The sequence below is a fragment of the Rhododendron vialii genome, chromosome 9a, assembly GCF_030253575.1.
Source record: "Rhododendron vialii isolate Sample 1 chromosome 9a, ASM3025357v1".
NCBI classification, from domain to species: domain Eukaryota; kingdom Viridiplantae; phylum Streptophyta; class Magnoliopsida; order Ericales; family Ericaceae; genus Rhododendron; species Rhododendron vialii.
In genome coordinates, this window is record NC_080565.1 from 23,325,323 (window position 1) to 23,331,290 (window position 5,968).

General features: G+C 34.5%; 1 long non-coding RNA gene across 1 annotated transcript; it reads right to left on the bottom strand.

Moving 5' to 3' along the window:
• Positions 1 to 4,592: 4,592 nt before the first annotated feature.
• Positions 4,593 to 5,408, bottom strand: LOC131301413 (uncharacterized). The gene is made up of 3 exons (XR_009191275.1): positions 5,372 to 5,408; positions 5,245 to 5,280; positions 4,593 to 5,145 (listed from the first exon to the last, which is right to left on the bottom strand). It is a non-coding gene; the product is annotated as an uncharacterized LOC131301413 (long non-coding RNA).
• Positions 5,409 to 5,968: the final 560 nt, after the last annotated feature.

Genomic DNA, 5,968 nt, shown 5'->3' on the forward strand with positions numbered 1-5,968 from the left:
CCGTCCCGTGTGTAAAGAGCCCGTTCCTCCAAGAGGTCGAATGGTTGCTGTCCCATTCATAGTGCTACTGTTGGCTTATGTGGTATGTCTAGCGAATGGTGAATCCTACCCATGCAGGATATATCATAACATTGTATCAAACCAGATGATAACATCAAACAGGCCAACATCACGAAACCCACTCTTACCCTTTGGTAATGTATAATGTCATAAAATTCTGGACATCTACACCGGTCCATATCTTATAACTTACACCAATTCCGGCATCCGACGACTTCTTATAAGTGGCAGTGGTGGAATTTCGCCAGTATGCGGCGGCGGCGACAACAGTGGTGACCGGGCTGGTTCTTTTTGTTTGATGCAAATCTGCAGGTTCTTTGAAGACAAAGTCTTGGATGGATGAACTTGTGGATTTTCTACTACTACTATTATTGTTTTTTTTTGAATAACAAAAAAGAATTTTACTAATCTTTAAAAACAAATTACAAAGATTAAAATGATCCAAACACTAGGCATCAAACTAGAGAAAGAACAAATACCGTCTCACTCCGACAATCACATGCCACGAGGACCCAAAAGAGAAAGAAAGAAAATATGTTCCAGCAATTGTGTCTCTGAGCCATAAGGCAACAATCCACTACTAATTTTACTTTTGTTGTTGTTGCGATAGTGTCCTTTGTACTTGTTTTTTAATTATTATTATGAATGCAATATGTTTTTGCTTCCTCAAACAACTTCTATTTACTGCCGTCGCCAAGCATCTCCAGTAGAGGTAGAGATTTGAAGGTTCATCATGTTTTAGGATTTTCAGCAGAACCTTCAAAAGTAAACCACCTTTTAAATATCTATCATCTAAGCATACATTTTTTATTCCCTTTTTATTTACTTTTGAATACAATTGTAATTTGAAATGTGTATTTATTGTATTTGTTTCTACCATTTTGTCACTTTCTATTTTGTCTATAAATACTAATTGTTCTTGACTTTTTTCACTACCAAAATTTTAAATGTGTTCTCATATATAGATTTTTTTTAATCTCAATACAAGTTCTATAAATGTTCCAAAAAATATTTTTTATATAGCATAAATATCTATCCTACATTTATTAATGATGGATGATCTTTAATTTCCTACTGAATCTTCTAAAACACATGCTTCACATATGAATAATTCATTGACAATAGGTAACACTATTCAATTGAGCTGATTATTTTACAGAGACCATAAACAAATTATTTTGAACTAAATGAGCAGCTCTGATTATTTTTCAAAGCCATATGTAGGATATGTACATATTCGCATGTACTCATAGCAAATTTGGTGGAGCAGTGCTATCACCACATATTTCAAATCTGTGTCAACGTGTGCATAGCTATTTTGGACTCGTTTCAGGTCCAAAAAAATGATCAGAACCACTCATTTTGATTAAAATACGTTATTTATGGTCCCTATTAAAATCAGTTGAATAGGATATCAAGAATGGTGTCTACAAAACATTTAACTTTGTCCTAAAATTTAGGCTTGAATTATGGGACAAAGTTGGATGTTTCGTAGAGGCCCTTGGCGATATCCTATTCAGCTGTGTTTTGGTAGGGACCATAAACACTGTATTTTAAATAAAACGAGCAGCTTCGATCATTTTTTTGGAACCCAAAACGGATACAAGAGGGGTCTGTGCGTGCTGGCACAGATTTGTAATCTGTGTGGATATTCTTTTCAAATCTGGTGTACAAATGTGTGCGTGCGCATGGGCTCGTGTACGTAGATATTAATACTAAAAAACAACAATGCTGCCATAACACACAAACACACAAGCCACATGTGGGTCCCAAATACACTAGACATCAAGTGTTTTTGGGACACACCACTACAATAATGCTTAATGATCATAGTTATTACCCGTGATCTATTGATTTTATTAAAAGTCTCCTACTTTTAATCACGGTTATAACCTGTGATACAAGCTAATAAAAAACCATGCTTGATAGGTAAGAACCGTGATTGTTTGCAATTAAACATCTCAGTATTCTCAAAAAACCGTGATCATTTTGAATGAACTAATCAAAGTTTTTACTCAAACCGTGATTGTATCTTCTTTACCGTGATCATTTTCAATCAAATAAGCACGGTTTTCTACTAAAATTGTGGTTAAAATATTATACCATTACGATTTGCATGAAAAACCGTAATTAAATTAACTATCATTATGGTTTGAACTTAAAACTATTGTTAAATATGTTAAAAGATCACAGTTATGACATAAAAATGTGGTTAATAGTTAAGTGAATAAAATGGGTTTTATGAAAAACCGTTGTTGTTCTTACGTAAAAGATTACATTTTTAAGTGAAAACCATGGTTTAATGGTTTATTATGCATATTGCCATAATCTTCCACATTCAACATTAATAATTTTACGCCAAAAGAAAGGAAAAAAATATTTGTCAGCTCCCCAATTAAAAAACAATGACAAGTAGATAAAAAAGACAATAATTAAACCCAAGTTTCTAAATATCTTTGACAATAAAAACTATTGAAATAGATACCAGTAGCTCATGAGTTATAATAAGCCCAAACATCGTACTAGGGGACTACAAAAACATGAAATTAAAAAACAAAAATCTCTTCAAAACAGCTCAACCAACATGATCTTCATCGATCAGTTCAGAAAATATTGCATCGTGCAGCATATGAACTGAAACAAATACATAAAATGCTAGTGTTAGAATTTTCAAGACCCAAAAAACCCAAAAATATAGCACATACATATGTAGTAACATTGCAGCACCAACATACCTGTTGCCTCACACACAAAAAACAGCACCATACTGCAGCAACACCAACAAAATCTATCCTGCATATTAATGCAGGATTAATTTGACACAGCATAACTAGTATTATATCTTTTGTGCATTATAATTACAGAAATTGTATGTAAAAGAAAGCAGAATACAAATTACGGAAGCCCTGAGAAACCACAACACACTCGAGTAAAAAGTATCTTGAAGTCTTCATAGTTGATATTGTTCTATAGCCCCATTAATCTATACAATCTACATGGGTGGCCTCCCCTCATACTTTACAAAGTTCCGCTCATCATAGGGTCACCGCCAATAATCCCATAAAAGGACCTCAAAACACTCCAGAGTAATCTTCTATATCAGCAACACTATTAGCACCATATACTACTGAAATATAAAAATAAACTGAAGATTGAAGCTGCTTAACCCTAGCGGTGATACACTGGCTATCCACCAATATAGGAGTCACATTAAAACAGGAAGCATTCAAAGCAACAACAACTCTAGCGAAAACACCAGAACCAACACTATGAATAAAACTCCACTGAGATGGGAGACAATGACTCATGGTTGCATCGAAATTATTTAGCTTAACTTTTGTCTCAACCAAACCAACAAAGATAATTGATTCTCATATATCCATTTCCTCACCTGGTTTTGTTTCAGGGGACCATTCAAACCCCTTATATTCCAAGAGGCAGATCTAATCATTTCTTCTTAGGCTTCCTGCCCCTTTTCCCCCAGGAGGCTTAGAGCCAAAACATTAAAAAAGTGAGTGCCACCACTAGAAAATTATTAATATTCAGCTTTGATAAGGCACAAACTCTTTAGTAGCAAAAGATTAAATTGAAGTACATCAAGATATTCCCTGAAGGAACATTGCTAGTGGCAGAGAGAGAATTTCCTAGTGGATGATCCTGAAGTCCTTTTCGGAACGCTCTATCACATTACAATGATTGACCATGATACCATTCACGCATTGATCATCCAGTGCAATTAGCTACAACTAAAACAAATATTGCACACATTTCTTTTTTTTGTTTTCAGAGCCATCTACCATCATACTATTCAGGAGAAATTTCTCTTTCCACTTCCACTTTCCATTACATTAGATCTCCCAATTATAGTCTAGGTCTAATGGGGGCAAGTCCTATGAAAAAGACCAATTAACTTACGTGAACGAGCTGATTGCGACCTGCTGAAGACGCAGTTTATCCATTCAACACGTGTTTCATCAATTTCGGTCTTCGTGTAAATCATTTTCCTGCCAAACTACAAGAAAATGATATGACAAAGTGAGAAAAATTTATCTTACTACAGAGAGTAAACGCATGCAGTAAAGGGAAAAACAAAAAAAAGAAACTCACATCCCGATTGATTAAGATGCTTGGGTCTTTTATCACATCTTTCATGAACCTCATCACGTAAAATCCACATTCCACCTCAGTTGGTTGTTTCGGGCACTACAAGAAAGAAAAAAGAGAAATTAATAAGGACACGACTCAAACTTACCAAGAAAATAGTAGCAAAAGATTCATAATTGCTACCTTAACTACTTTCCAATCTGGATTTCTCCTTCTATTTCCTTTGCTGGAATCATAAATTTTGAGTGCACTTCATGAAGAAATTTTTTCTTATTATAATCAGTCAAAGAAACAAAAATCTTAGTAGATTGTAAGAAGTCAAATAACTTACATTTCTATGATGAGTTGAAGGTTAACATTGATCTTACTATAAATTGAGTCAAAGTAATATATTATAGCAGAAGACAAATCAATGATAGCCAACCTAAAATTAATCAAGACAAAGTTTGAGCACAAGTACGGCACTCATATAATCAAACTATTCATGGAATAACAAATAGAACCAATACTAATTCCAAATTGTAAGGAACAAAAACTAGTTGGCCAGCCTTGGCTTCCTGTAGTCTATTTGACAGCATTGTTGCTTTTGAGACTTCACCAGCCTTGAATTTTCCACTGAGGCTGGAGGGGTTAACGAATAGAAATCTAGTATCCAAATTGGTTTCCTTTATAGCCACATGAAGATAACTGACAGAGAAAGAAACAATTGATATAAACATTTGAAGTGTAAAATCTTGGAGTTCAGCCATCAAAGTACTTATGTACATATATTTGATGTACAACATTATGCATGAGATAGATAATTCTTTAAATTGACAAATGAACTCCATGTCTTCTCTTGTAAGTGAAAACTCAAGCTCGACACCAAATATGCCCTTCTATAATGAGCATGGTATCTTCATACTCCATAATCGCAGCATATGAAGCGAAAAACTGAATAGACTCCAAATACTTGTCCGAATCAACATTTTTTGAAGTTGCCTAAGTTGCAAATTTATCAGAGTACATAAGTAGAAGTTAACCATAAGTACGGAAACAAAATATTTACCCCCATTAAAGTACAAGACATGATATGTTTACCTCATTGGCACTCACTTGAACATGCTCCGGAGCCCTCTGAATTAGAAAATTCTCATAACCAAACAAATGTTATGCATCCTTCACATCAAGGAAATCATGATAAAGCTTTCAATATTGGAGATTATACCTTGTTGGCTTGTTTTGGCAGATGTTTCGAAGCTCCCAAAAAAAGAAGAAGAAGGATTTCTCACAAATCAATAGTAAGCATATGTTAAAAAAAGAGAGATAATAATAAAAAGAATTACCTCATCGTTAACCAACACAAGATTTTTGGGCTAGGCCAATTCATACCCCACTGCCTCGCCTACACTAGTTGCCTCTCCTGGAATAGGTATGGGAAGAAGGGCATGTGGTATTATCACAAAATCAATGTACACCCGCACATTAAGCTCCCGTATGTATTGTTTCATCACTGGAAACTCTTTCATACATTCTACCATGAGCTACAATGTTTTCAATGGATCCCACTGCTAACTTACATTGTTTGCTCTATCACAAATAAGGAAATATCATGTTAGCCATCAAGTAAGATTGAGTTATAAGTATTAATGGACACAGCAAGAAATAAAAGTTAAATACCATTTTTCCTTTTGGATTTGGGTTCGGATGTGGCAAATCACTCTTGGTTCTCAACTTGTTGGCTTGTTTTTGCAAATGTTTCGGCATTGCCTAAACATAAATGATCCTCATAGTATAAGGATTTGTTCAAAAAAAAAAAAAAGGT